The sequence below is a fragment of the Rhinopithecus bieti genome, unplaced genomic scaffold, assembly GCF_001698545.2.
Source record: "Rhinopithecus bieti isolate Rb0 unplaced genomic scaffold, ASM169854v2 scaffold_21703, whole genome shotgun sequence".
In the NCBI taxonomy this organism is placed as follows: Eukaryota; Metazoa; Chordata; class Mammalia; order Primates; family Cercopithecidae; genus Rhinopithecus; species Rhinopithecus bieti.
Window position 1 is genome coordinate 3,043,554 of NW_016812332.1, and position 14,116 is coordinate 3,057,669.

Consider the following 14,116-nt stretch of genomic DNA (forward strand, 5'->3'; position numbering starts at 1 on the left):
AATAAATAAATAAATAAATAAATAAATAAATAAATAAATAAATAAAACAAGGAAGGTCTGAAAACTGTCACAGCCAAGACTTGCCTAAGGAGATACGCTGATTAATGTAATGTGATATCCTGAAGAGGATCCTGGAGCAGAAAAGGACATTATGTAAAAATTAGGGAGACCTGGATAAAGTATGGACTTAATTAATAATAATGTATCAGTATTGATTCATTAATTGTGACAAATACAACATACTAAGGAAAGATATTTATAATAGGGAAAATTGGGTGAGGGTATACGAGAACATTCTGTATAATCTTTGTAACTTTTCTATAAATCTAAAACTACTCTAAAATAAAAAGTTCAGTTTAAGGAAAGAATAGAGGAAAAATCAAAGTGGGTATCTAATAGCCTAGAATACAATAATACACTAAATAAATCAGTAGTTAGTGAGTTCCTGCTAATTGACAGAGTTTAGTTGCTGCTACAACAACTCCAGGAATCTTAAGTCAATTCAACAAATTTTAAATGCAATACTTACTGAGCTATTCTTCCAGTTAAATTGAATACACTTATTTATCTGCTGCCACTAAAATGTAGAAAGGAAATATAAAAGGTATAAACCCAAAGGACAAAGAGAATGGGAGAAAAGTTAATAACCAACAAGTGATGTCAACATCTTAGGAGAGGAAGCAGGTAGAACAGCAGCACCTGACCCAGGAAGGCAGAGGCACTGCTTTTCAGTGTCTGCAGAGAAGCTTCTTTTACTGGCAGAGACAAAGACAGCTTAGGACTCTGTGGTGCTAGGCACTGTGGAAGGCAAGCGCTTAGGTAGGTGGCGGAAAATATAGGGATTTGTCAAAAGCCTGTAGAATAAGCTGTAGATTCCGAGGTTTACTCAGTCACAACCCATACATTTAGGCCATAACTCTTCGTCCTTTATCCTTCACCACCACACCTTGCAGGCTACCAGAACTATATTCTCAGGAGAAAATCAGCAATAGAGGCTCCAGAATCAGGAAGGCCAGACACAGTAAATGGTGAGGGTTGGGCCTAGGACTGGAAACAGCAGTGATGCTCTGGAACTAGTTTGTACCAGCTCACTAGAACTGACTGCTAAATTTTCAGGAATTTTGCAAGCCAGTTGTTAAACAGTGCCATTTAAAAAATTTAAATTATATAAGCTTACAACTAAATAAATTGTATTAAAAACAGACATAATGAATACTCAAAGCTTACAACTGCCTAATTATTTTTACTATATTTTACTATCTATTTCCTCGAGGTTATTTACACCTATTGTGTTTGTATGGTAGAAATACTATGTGATGATGGCAAGCTACTATGTGTATCTTCCCAACTCCATATTAAGTGATATCACGTTGGTAGGCTGAAATCAGCCATGTTGAGAATAATGACACCACAGATACCGGCAAATGCTACAAATCAGGCCTTTTTTTTCCTTTTCACAAAACTGGTTGTTAATATTTAGCAGTACATCACTGAGAAGGGTTAAGTGGAAGTCTAGGTAGTAAACTGTGGGGCACATAATCACTTTCACCCACCTACTCCTAGAATGCTTGCACATATCTGTATACCCCTTTGACGATTTTCTTTGAAGAAATTTAAAATCCTGAAAGACCTGTAGAAACTGCTATTTGGGGTCTCAAAACAAAAAAGCTTGCTTGCTGCCTCATCACCTATATGGAAGTCCATCCATATATGTAAAGCTCCCAATCAACTTTTAAGAACCTTTTGCAAATATAAAAAGCCTAGTATCACCCGACAATTGAGAAATACCTTTACCCTAAAGACAACAAGGTGGAAAAGGAATTCAGAAGAAATAAAGACAATGCAGGTAGCAGAAGAAAACTTTTCAAAACAATAATTACTAGCCTCTATTTTTTTTAAATGTTGCATTTATGAGACAAGATACATTTCTTAAGAACTATGAGAGAAGAAGAGACCTTGTAAATTAAAAATCGGATGGCTTAAATCAATAATTTAGTAGAATGGTTGGGGCTAAAATTAAGGACATTTCCCAGGAAATTAGAATAGTGAGAAAGGGGATGGGGGAACAGGAAGAGGGGAAAAGGTAAAGAAATGAATCCAGGGGCTCCAAGTAATAGAAGTTCCAGAAAGAGACAGGAAAAACGAAGAGAAAAACTTACCAAAGGACTATGCTCCAATCAGAAGGCATTTGCCTGCCCCTGACAAAATGCCCAAACAAAAATGGCTGAAATAATAAAAGTGTTCCATTATCTTAGATGAAGTCTGGAGGAATTGTGTCCAGTTTGATGCATTGAGTCAACTCTGACAGTCTCAGTATTTTGGCATTTTGTCCTTAGGCTTGTCCCCACCTGATAGTAAGATGGCTATTACAATTTTAAGGTGACAATATGCTCTCTCACAGTCAAATCCAAAGAAGAGAAAAGAGGTAACACAATAAGCTCTTGCCATGCTTGTGGCTTATATTGGAAAATAAAACCATTCCTTGAAGCCTCTCCTCCCCTGAGAATACCACTTTTATCATATTGACCAGAAGAAATGTATTACATAGCCACCCTTAGTTACAAGGTAAGCTGGAAAAGTAAATGCTGTATCTGGCAACCAGAAATGGGATTACCATGATTTGTTTTAACAATCATGATGTATCTATCCTGTGGGTCTGGACATATTGTTGCCTGTATAAAAACGGATTCTGTTAGCAAAAAATATGAAGAGAATGTCTGTTGAACAGGCAGCTAAGAATGTATTCTATAATATTGCAAGAAAAAAAAAATGTTAAGAACTTAAGGACACAGATATCCAGAGTGAAAGGATGTATCACAGGTCAATCACAGTGAAAAAAACCAAAAGGCTAACACAAAGATTCATCTTCTAAACACTTTTAAAATCACATTCGAAAGTTAGAAAAGCTGGGCGCAGTGGCTCACGCCTGTAATCCCAGCACTTTGGGAGGCTGAGGCAGGCGGATCATGAGGTCAGGAGTTTGAGACCAGCCTGGCCAACGTGGTGAAATGCCGTCTCTATAAAAAAATACAAAAATTAGCCAAGTGTGGTGGCGGGCACCTGTAATCCCAGCCACTTGGGAGACTGAGGCAGGAGAACTGCTTGAACCCAGGAGGTGGAGGTTGCAGTGAGCCAAGATCATGCCACTGCACTCCAGCCTTGGTTACAGACCAAGACTCTGTCCCCCCAAAAAATAGTTAGAAAATTAGAATGGTATTGCACTTCTCATCAAAAACACGAGATAATGAAAGATAATAAAGCAATGTCTTTAAAATCCTGAGGCCATTTTCAACATAGTATTCTGTCCCCAACCAAATTATCAAGAACTTTTTCAAGAGTCAAGACCTCAAAGAGTTTGTCTCTCACTTCTTAGGAAACTACTATTACATATTTTTCAGTAAATCAAAGGAGTAAACCAAGAAAAAGTCATAGGATTCCACAGATATTGAATGCAAGCCTAGATGATTCCTAAGCATGATTAAAAAAAAAAAAAAAAAGATGGTAGGACTCAGGAAGGAAATTTCCAGAGAAAATAGAATGTCTAATATGGTCAACTGTCTTCCTAGGAAGAAGTGGCAAAAGTTACACATAGGCTGGGTGCAGTGGCTCACTCCTGTAATCCCAAACACTTCGGGAGGCCGGGGCGGGCGGATCACTGGAGCTCAGAAGTACGAGACCAGCCTGGCCAACATGGTGAAATCCCATCTCTACAAAAAAACAAACATTAGCCAGATGTGGCAACGCGTGCTTGTAGTCCCAGTTACTCAGGAGGCTGAAGCAGGAGAATCACTTGAATCCGGGAGGCAGAGGCTGCCGTGAGCTGACATCACCCCACTGCACTCCAGCCTGGGTGACAGAGGGAGAGTCTATCTCAAAAAAAATAACAATAATAATATTGATTTAATAAAACTTTTAATATAACTAAATTGGGAGGATGGAGGGAGAATACATCTGTCAGCCAAATCCCAACAGAAAGCAGAAGGTGCACTCAGATTAGGATTAACCAGAAGGGTTTCTTTATAAAAATATTATCTCCAAAAATGTGGGCAGCAAGTAAGGAAATCACAGGGATAGTTAATAACCCAGGGTTGGGTCCCCTAGGTCCAAAGAAAGAGGGACGGAGGTGACCAAAATCCAAAAGAAGACTGTGAGAAGGAGGCCATCTTGAATGGAACAATGACCTTTGTTTGAGGGACAGTGGAAGAGGGCTGGGGTAATAAACACCTTCATCTCCCTCACCTCCCTCCCTTGTACATCCCACTGTCCAAACCCAGCAAGGAGCCGGAGGCACAGAAGCTGTTGATGTGGCCCGTATAGGTGAGAATCTTGGGACAGAGGAACGGGAGGGAAAATCAGAAGCTGTGTAGCACAGAGGTGAAGTGTGATAGTATAAAAGAGCTAAATCCTCATCTGACCACAATGTCAATTTTTTAAATGGATAAATTTAAAAATAGTCATCTGTGAATATTATTAGCTATACAAAAGCAAATACCAACAGAAACAGCTGGAAATGGGCATTCCTGAGCAAAGTAACTGAATGGGAGAAGTACAGAGGTAGGAAAGTTCAAGAAATATTCAAAGAACAAGCAGCCCAATTTGGTTCTACTATAAGGCATCTGTAAAGGAATCACAGGAAAGAAAATTGAAGTGACAGATTGGGGTCATACTTGGTAGCTCCAAATGCCTGGCTGAAGATCCTATATTTAAACAGTATTGAGCTACAAGTAAGGGAGTGACATAATGAGAGATAAGTTACAAGTAGGATTAATCTGGCAGTGATGCACAGGATTAAAGTAACAAAAACCTAGATTATATGAGACTTGGTAGATTCTGTTTCATAGTGTAACGTAATGGTGTCAATAAGAAGGGAAAAGACATTAACCTAAAAGATATTTTAAAACAAGACTGAAAGGACTCCATTCACCCAGCAAATATGCACTGAATACGCACAGAATGTTAGGCACTATTGTTGGTAGCGGGAATACAGCAATGAACAGAACATACACAAACTCCTGTCTCATGGAGCTTATATTATGGTGGAGGGAAACAAACAATGGATAAAACAAGTAAGTGCTATGTAAGCTAGAGGTCCTCTGAAGAAATCCAAAGCAGGGATGATACCGGATTGGAAGTTCGAGGTTAGTAATTTGCATTTAGGAATGAGTTTGAGGCCAGGTGAGGTGGCTTACACCTGTAATCCCATCACTTTGGGAGGCCAAGGTGGGAGGATCACTTGAGCTCAGGAGGATTGCTGGTCTCAGTTTGAGACCAGCCTGGGCAACACAGGGAAACCCTATCTCTACAAAAAATAAAAACATGGTCCCAGCCACTCAGGAAGCTGAGATAAAAGGATCGCTTGAACCTGGGAGGTGCAGACTGTAGTGAAGCATGATCGCACCACTGCACTCCAGCCTGGGTGACCGAGTGAGATCCTGTCAGCAAAAAAAACAAAAAAAAACAAAGAGTTTAAGATGGGCCTGGGATATGAAGGTGGAGATGCCCAGATGACTGGAACTCAAGAGAAGTTAGAGCTAGAGATATGAAATAGGAATTTCAGAGGTAGAAAAGGAAAGCCAGACATGTTGTCTCAGGAGTCAGCTTGCTGTTTCACAGAGTGTTGTCTCCTTGATGTAGCCACTACATTCTTCCAGTTTTGCAGGTCAAAAGAAAAATTCCATTTTGTCAGTGCATCCAGAGATACCTGGGCTTGGGACAACTAAAGCATGCTACAGCTACAGACTAACGTAAAGTCACAACTTTACAATGAGAAACATTCACTGTCAACTCAACTGTAGAGCTCACATTGCTTAGTTTGTGCCTGCAGAAAAGTCTGTGTTGGTTGCTACAACATAATCTGACTCCTGCTTGCTGATCACAAAATCAGAGATAGAATTAGATGAACAATCTCCATTGGCTAGCTTAGCCTCACGCACTCGTTAGCCCCACAGAGAGACATTTGCCAAGGTACAGTAAAGCATCTGCTAGTGATCTGTCCACCAACTTTCTGAACAGAAGAGAGTTGATGTCCGAGTCTTCCCCTTTGACTCTCTTTCTTCCAGGCTCCTTACAGACCATTTCCCTGCTTTCCTTTTTACTTAGAATACAGTGTAGTTATTTTGGAACTGGGATACAGTTACACAGTGTTGTTATCATTTATGGAAACTTGAGGTTTAATGGAAATTGGGATGGGAATTGCTTTATCTTTAAAGTATCTAGATCCATCCGGAAACTTTTCCAGGGCTTCTAGGTAAATACTATATGTCACAAATTACCGAGAGAACTTAAGAGAACACTCAGGCCAAACCCCTTCATCTGCCATCAGGCCTTTCCCATTTCCCTCTACTAATTTTGGCATGTGACTGAGAATGGTGTAAGAAAGGCTGAACTGACAAACAACAGAAAATGTGTTGCTATTGAAGATGCACAGCTTCTTATTTATTTATTAACACTTATATGTACCAGGCTCTTTGCTAAATGCTAGGGAGACAATACAGAGTTTTTCATGGGGTTTGCAATTTATTGAGGCAGGAAATATGAGCCTTTGTCAAAGTTAACTCCTGTGAATTTATCCTGATGTGTCACATTACATTTCTGCCCCCTATAATGTCAGGACTCACTATGAAGACAATAAAGTTTTCTAAGATTTTGCAAGCAGGTGTGTATCTCTTCTGTTTCCCCATTAGGGCCATCGATAATGAGAAGGAAAGGCTGTCCTGGTCATGATAACAGCTACTGACAATAGGAATCGATGCAGAAAGGAATCAGGTGAAATCATAAGCATATATAGGCAAGAAAAGACAGCCAAGAACAGAACCATGAAAAATACCTACACCTAGACAACAAAAAGAAATGGAGCTAACAAAGGCGATGGCAATGGTTCAAGGTGAGTAGGAAAAACACTCTAATACCATGCCACAGAAAGCAAGAAAAAAGGGGTAGAGGGATCAGCAGAAGACACTGGTGAGTCACTGGATTTGGTGATTACAAAGTCATTGGTCATCTCCAAGAGGGTAATTTCAATGAGGTGGTGGAGTTTGAAGTCAAAGGACAAGGCGATCATGAGTGTGTACGCAGTAAAGAAGTAGCAACAATGACTGTCTTAGAGAAGGGCAAGAGGCTAGAACCACCTCTGTTTCTCCTCAAATAACCCTCACCAAGAAAGAAAAAATGTTCTTTTCTATCTAGAAAAGCCATTTCTTCTGTACTATAGGGTGACCACCTCTCCCAGTTTGCCCAGGATTTTCCCAGTTTTTTAGCACTGCAAGTCCCTTGTGTGGGGAAACCTCTCGATCCTGGGGAAACTGGTCCTGTTGGCACCTGATAGTCATATGGGTGAGACACTTTATGTCGGTGAGGCTTTAAATACCTGTTGGTGATTATTGTTTTATACAATTTTACTGAGGTATAATTTACATACCATAAAATTCACCATTTCTGGTGACCTTTTTTTTTTTCTGGTGATCATTTGAACAACAGTCTCAACTCAGGCTGTACGCTAAAATTACCGGGGAGTTTTTAAAGAATACCAGTAACAAACTCTCACCCCCGGGGGTGCCTAAGGTTCATGTGTTGTTATTTTTAAAAAGCAACCCAGTGGTGGCACATGCCTGTAGTCCCAGCTACTGAGGAGGCTGAGGCAGGAGGATCACCTGAACCCAGGAATTTGAGGTTGCAGTGAGCTATGATTGTACCACTGCACTGCAGCCTGGGTGACAGAGCAAGACCCTGTTTCTAAAAAACAAACAAACAAAAACAATGTAAATAAATAAATAAAAGCAACCCACTTGATTCTAACATATAGCCAGGACTAAGAACCACTGTTTTAAAGTAAAAAAACAAAACATAGTATTGATGCTTTTCTAACTTTTCAAGAAGATAAAGAAGTAAAGTAAGCAATCAAAGAAATATGATAATGTAGGCTTCTCAAAATTGGTAAGTTCTTGAAAAGGTAGGAAAATAATATTTTAAAATTTTTTTGTTTTGAATTACAGGGCCAAATTCAAGAATTTTGATGGATTTTTTTTCTATTAAAATGCAATGTGGTAATTAGGAAAATCATAATGTATGTCCACACTTTGCATGAAATCCTGCTTCTGATTAAGTAACAGTCCTACAAAATAAGAAAGTAATGAATAACTGTTTCATTTGAATATATAAAAGGGAATGCCTCAAGATTCACATCTTCAGTCAGCTTCCCAGAAGCCTTTATATGGCAAAATGGCATTGATTTCTATGTAAAATGTGATTGTCGTTTCTATAAATGTATTATTCTCTAACTCCAGATCAATTAAAGATACCCTGCAATAGCCACAGGAGATTCCCTTTAAAAATCAACGCTAAGTCCAAAAAATGTTTTAGCATTTTAAAAATTTATTCACTAAGAAACAGAATTGATTCATATTGAGCAGGACAGGCATCCAAAAAGATTATGTTCCTGGAAATTATTATTATACATAGCCATTACCACTTATGAGTGAAAAAAAAATCTGATGTGAAAGTTATTTGGTGATTAATAACACAGTGATTATGAAATTCAGCTTACAATTTGTGTGAGCAAAAAATGTAACCTTATTTTCCTACAACTGAAATTCATTTTTTTTTTATTGTTTGTTTTTTGAGAAAGGGTCTTGCTCTGTCACCCAGGCTGGAGTGCAGTGGGGTGAATACAGCTCACTGCAGCCTGGACCTCCTGGGCCCAAGCCATCCTCCCACCTCAGCCTCCCAAGACCACAGGCACACACCACCATGCCTGGATGTTTTTTTAAATTTTTTGTATAGACGAGGTCTCTCCATGTTGCTCAGGCTGGTCTTAAACTCCTGGCTCAAACAATCCTCCCACCCTGGACCCCCAAAATGCTGGAATTACAGGTGTGAACCACTGCACCCAGCCCAGTTTCTATTTTGAACTCTACTTTTACCTGTAATGGAGCATGGCACAATCCGGCTCTGTTTTTGAACGCCTTAGACAGTCAGGTTTTGACCTGTCCTTGGGGTTTTGTCCAAAAGGTAGGACACAGAAACTTCTATGAGATACCCACCAAAATCTATTTTTCCATTGCTTGTTGCTGTCTCTCTTCTCCTCAGACATTCCTGATAAAGGGCATCTATTTAAAAACAAAAAACAAAAAAAAACCATAGCTAACATCATACCGTGTCTGTCTGGAATTGGTGGGTTCTTGGTCTCGCTGACTTCAAGAATGAAGCCGCGGACCCTCACGGTGAGTGTTACAGTTCTTAAACATGGTAGTCCGGAGTTTGTTCCTTCAGACGTTCAGATGTGTCCACAGTTTCTTCCTTCTGGTGGGTTAGTGGTCCAGCTGACTTCAGAAGTGAAGCTGCAGACCTTCGCGGTGAGTGTTACTGCTCTTAAAGGCAGAGTATCTGGAGTTGTTCACTCTTCCCAGTTGGTTCATGGTCTCCCTGGCTTCAGGAGTGAAGCTGCAGACCTTCATAGTGAGTGTCACAGCTAATAAAGGCAGCGTGGACCCAAAGAGTGAGCAGCAGCAAGAGCAAAAGAACAAACATCCAACAGTGCGGAAGGGGACCCCAGTGGGTTGCCACTGGCTGGCTGGGGAAGCCTGCTTTTATTCCCTTATCTGACCCCACCCACATCCTGCTAACTGGTCCATTTTACAGAGAGCTGATTGGTCCATTTTACAGAGAGCTGATTGGTTCATTTTGACAGAGTGTTGATTGGTGCATTTACAATCGCTGAGTTAGACACAGAGTGCTGATTGGTGCATTTACAATCCTTTAGCTAGATACAGTTCTCCAAGTCCCCACTAGACTCAGGAGCCCAGCTGGCTTCACCTAGTGGATTCCACAACGGGGCCAAGGGCGGAGTTGCCTGCCAGTCCCGCTCGGTGCACCCACACTCCTCAGCCCATGGGCGGTTGATGGGACCAGGCACCGCAGAGCAGGGGGGGTGCTCGTCGGGGAGGCTCCGGCCGCAGGGGAGACCACCACAGGAGGAGGGGGCTCTGGAGGGCCCACCGGAGGGCCGGCACTGCTGGGGGACTCGGCGCACCCACCACAGCTGCTGGCATGGGTGCTAAGGCCCTCACTGCCCTGGGAGTGTGGGGCCCACTGAGCCCGCATCTGTGCCAGCTGGAACTCACGCTTGACTGTGAGTGCCCTGCAGCAGCCCCAGTTCTCACTGGCGCCTCTCCCTCCACACCTACCCACAAGCAGAGGCAGCCGGCTCCAACCTCAGCCACCCTAGAGGGGGCTCCCACAGTGCCATGGCAGGTTGAAGGGCTCCTCAAGCGCTGCCAGAGTGGACACTGAGGGTGAGGAGGCACTGAGAGTGAGGGCTGCTAGCATGTTGTCACCTCTCAATCCCCCCGTCTAAACAGGACACCCCAACTGCTGTTGGGAATTTCACCAATGACCACCCTAGCTACTTCCTGCTGGATAGGGGTGATGAAGGGGCACTGCAGTTGTAGCGTCCTCCAGAGGGGTGCTCTCTAGGCCAGTGAAAGTGCCAGCGGGTCGGTCCAGGGGTCCTCCATAGAAGTTGTTAGTTGAGCTCATTTGGGTTTCCATTTGTAAGACCATCTGTAGCTTGATGGCCTCCATTCTAGAGGAAACAAATTTGATAAGAAGGTTAAAGATATAGGACCTAAAGGCTAGTAACAGCAAGATGGCTGCCACGGGACCTAGAAAGGGGAGAAGCCATGTTGCCTAACTCCAGAGGTTGGTATAAGAATTTGAAAGGCGTTGTGGGATTTCAGAAGCCTTTTCCTGTAAACGTCAGGCGGCATCTCTTACTATCCCTGACTGGTTAGTGTAAAAACAACACTCTTCCCCTAAGAAGGTGCAGAATCCTCCTTTCTCAGCAGTGGGGAGGTCTAGGCCTCAGCGGTTTTGGAGTGTCACTGCTGCTAAAGAGTCTATTTGGAATTGTAAAGTAAGGATAGATTTTGTTATTTCTTGCAAACCGTCTGAGAAACCCTTTGAGAGTGTGTGGTAGTAGGATAATGAAGTAGATAAACCAGCTATTCCAGTTCCTGCAGCAGTAGCCATTCCTAACCCTATAAGTAAGGGTATGAGTTGTATGGCTCTGCACTGACGGACTTGAGCTTCAAGGGATACTGATAAGGTCTGATTTCCTGGGGCAATGTTAATGTCGGGACTTAGAAAGACTAAGGTGCAGGCACCTGTCCAGTTAGTGGGGAGGCAGATATAGGTCGACATTCCACATAATATACCTTGGCTGACTAGAAAGAAATTTGCCCTGGCTTTTAAAGGAATAGGGTACACTATTTTCTCTTTACTACTTCCATCTCTCTTTCTTTCTCTTCAACTTCTCCTTCGTCTCTCTCTTTCTTTCCTTCCGTCTTCTTTGTCTCTCTGTCTCTTCCTCTGTCTCCTTCTCTTTGTCTCTCCTGTTTCTTCCTCTCTCTTTCTCTGACTTCCTGTCTCTTTCTCTCTTTCCTTCATCTGTCATTAACCATCCCAAGGGGACAAAACTATGCCCCCGTGAAAGTTGGGGAATTCTGGAGCTTAATCTCTTGGAGGGGGTTGTTCCATACCAAGGGTTCTTCTGTAGGTATTTCTAATGGGGGGTTCTGCCTGGCAGCAATTTTGGCCTCAGCATCTCCCCGACGGTTTCCTTCTGCCTTTTCTCCTTCACCTTTCTGATGGCTTTGGCAGTGTAAGACTGCCACCTCCTTGGGTTTTTGCACTGGGTGCAATAACTCTATAATTTCCTTGTGGTATTTAATGAGGGTTGCCCCAGAGGTTAGGAACTCCCTTTCTTTCCATATTGCAACATGGGCATGTAGGATTAGATAAGGATCCTTGCTATCTGTATACACATTTATTCTTTTTCCCTTTCCCAATTCTAAGGCTTGGGTAAGTGCCACTAGTTCTGCTAACTGGGCACTGGATCCTGGGGGAAGAGGCTTACTTTCAAGTATGGTTAGATCACTAACTATGACCTAACCTGCCCTTCGTATCCCATTGGCCAGGTGTGGTGGCTCACGCCTGTAATCCCAGCACTTTAGGAGGACAAAGTGGGTGGATCATCTGATGTCAGGAGTTCGAGACCAGCCTGGCTAACATGGTGAAACCCCGTCTCCACTAAAAATACAAAAATTAGCCAGACATGCTGATGCACGCCTGTAATCCCACTACTCAGGAGACTGAGTCAGGAGAATTGCTTCAACCTGTAAGGCAGAGGTTGCAGTGAGCTGAGATTGTACCACAGCAGTCCAGCCTGGGTAACAGAGCAAGACTCTGAATAAAAAAAAAAACAAAAAACAGAAAAGAAAAGAGGGGTGGTTCCAAGATGGCTGGATAGGCACAGCTCCAGTCTACAGCTGTCAGCGTGAATGACACAGAAGACAGGGGATTTCTGCATTTCCAACTGAGGTAACAGGTTCGTCTCACTGGGGCATGTCACATAGTTGGTGCAGGACAGGGGGTGCAGCCCACTGAGTGAGAACCAAAGCAAGGCAAGGCATCACCTCACCCAGGAAGTGCAAGGGGTCAGGGAATGCCCTTTCTTAGCCAAGAAAAACCATGACAGACAGCACCTGGAAAATCGGGTCACTCCCACCCTAATACTGTGCTTTTCCAAGGGTCTTAGCAAATGGCACACCAGGAGATTATATCCCGTGCCTGGCTCAGAGGGTCCCACACCCACGGAGCCTCGCTCATTGCTACACAGCAGTCTGAGATCGAACTGCAAGGCAGCAGCGAGGCTGGGGGAGGGGCACCCGCCATTGCTGAGGCTTGAGTAGGTAAACAAAGCAGCCAGGAAGCTTGAACTGGGTGGAACCCACCTCAGCTCAGGGAGGCCTGCCTGCCTCTGTAGACTGCACCTCTGGGGGCAGGGCATAGCCAAACAAAAGGCAGCAGAAATCTCTGCAAATTTAAATGTCCCTGTCTGACAGCTTTGAAGAGAGTAGTGGTGCTCCCAACATGAAGTTTGAGATCTGAGAATGGACAGACTGCCTCTTCTAGTGGGTCCCTGACCCCTGAGTAGCCTAACTGGTAGACACCCCCCAGAATGGGGAAGACTGACACCTCACAAGACCAGGTACCCTTCTAAGATGAAGCTTCCAGAGGACCAATCAGGCAGCAACATTTGCTATTCAGCAATATTCGATGTTCTGCAGCCTCCACTACTGATACCTAGGCAAACAGCATCTGGAGTGGACCTCCAGCAAACTACAACAGACCTACAGCTGAGGGTCCTGGCTGTTAGAAGGAAAACTAACACACAGAAAGGACATTCACACGAAAACCCCATCAGTACGTCACCATCATCAAAGACCAAAGGTAGATAAAACCACAAAGATGGGGGGAAAACAGAGCAAAAAAGCTGAAAATTCTAAAAATCAGAGGGCCTCTCCCCCTCCAAAAGAATGCAGCTCCTCACCAGCAATGGAACAAAGCTGGACAGAGAATGACTTTGATGAGTAGAGAGAAGAAGGCTTCAGACAATCAGACTTCTCTGAGCTAAAGGAGGAAGTTCGAACCCATCACAAAGAAGCTAAAAACCTTGAAAAAAGATTAGATGAATGGCTAACCAGAATAACCAGTGTAGAAAAGTCCTTAAATGACCTGATGGAGCTGAAAACCAAAACGACGTGACAAATACAAAAGCTTCGGTAACTGATTCGATCAACTGGAAGAAAGGGTATCGTGATTGAAGATCAAATGGATGAAATGAAGTAAGAAGAGAAGTTTAGAGAAAAAAGGAGTAAAAAGAAACAGACAAAGCCTCCAAGAAATATGGAACTATGAGAAAAGATGAAATCTACATCTGATTGGTGTACCTGAAAGTGAAGGCAAGAATGGAAACAAGTTGGAAAACACTCTTCAGGATATTATCCAGGAGAACTTCCCCAACCTAGCGAGGCAGGCCAACATTCAAATTCAGGAAACAGAGAGAACGCCACAAAGATACTCCTGGAGAAGAGCAACTCCAAGACACATAACTGTCAGATTCACCAAAGTTGAAATGAAGGAAAAACTGCTAAGGACAGCCAGAGAAAAAGTCGGGTTAACCACAAAGGGAAACCCATCAAACTAACAGCGGATCTCTCAACAGAAACTCTACAAGCCAGAAAAGAGTGGGGGCCAATATTCAAAATTCTTAAAGAAA

The 14,116-nt window shown here is 42.8% G+C and overlaps 1 long non-coding RNA gene across 1 annotated transcript in view; it reads left to right on the forward strand.

Moving 5' to 3' along the window:
* The first annotated feature begins 6,745 nt into the window (after nt 1–6,745).
* Nucleotides 6,746–14,116, forward strand: part of LOC108544666 (uncharacterized) — a 33,495-nt gene continuing 26,124 nt past the window's right edge. Inside the window, exon 1 of the long non-coding RNA XR_001889924.1 lies at nt 6,746–6,883. This is a non-coding gene — a long non-coding RNA (uncharacterized LOC108544666). The remainder of the gene's footprint in view (nt 6,884–14,116) is intronic.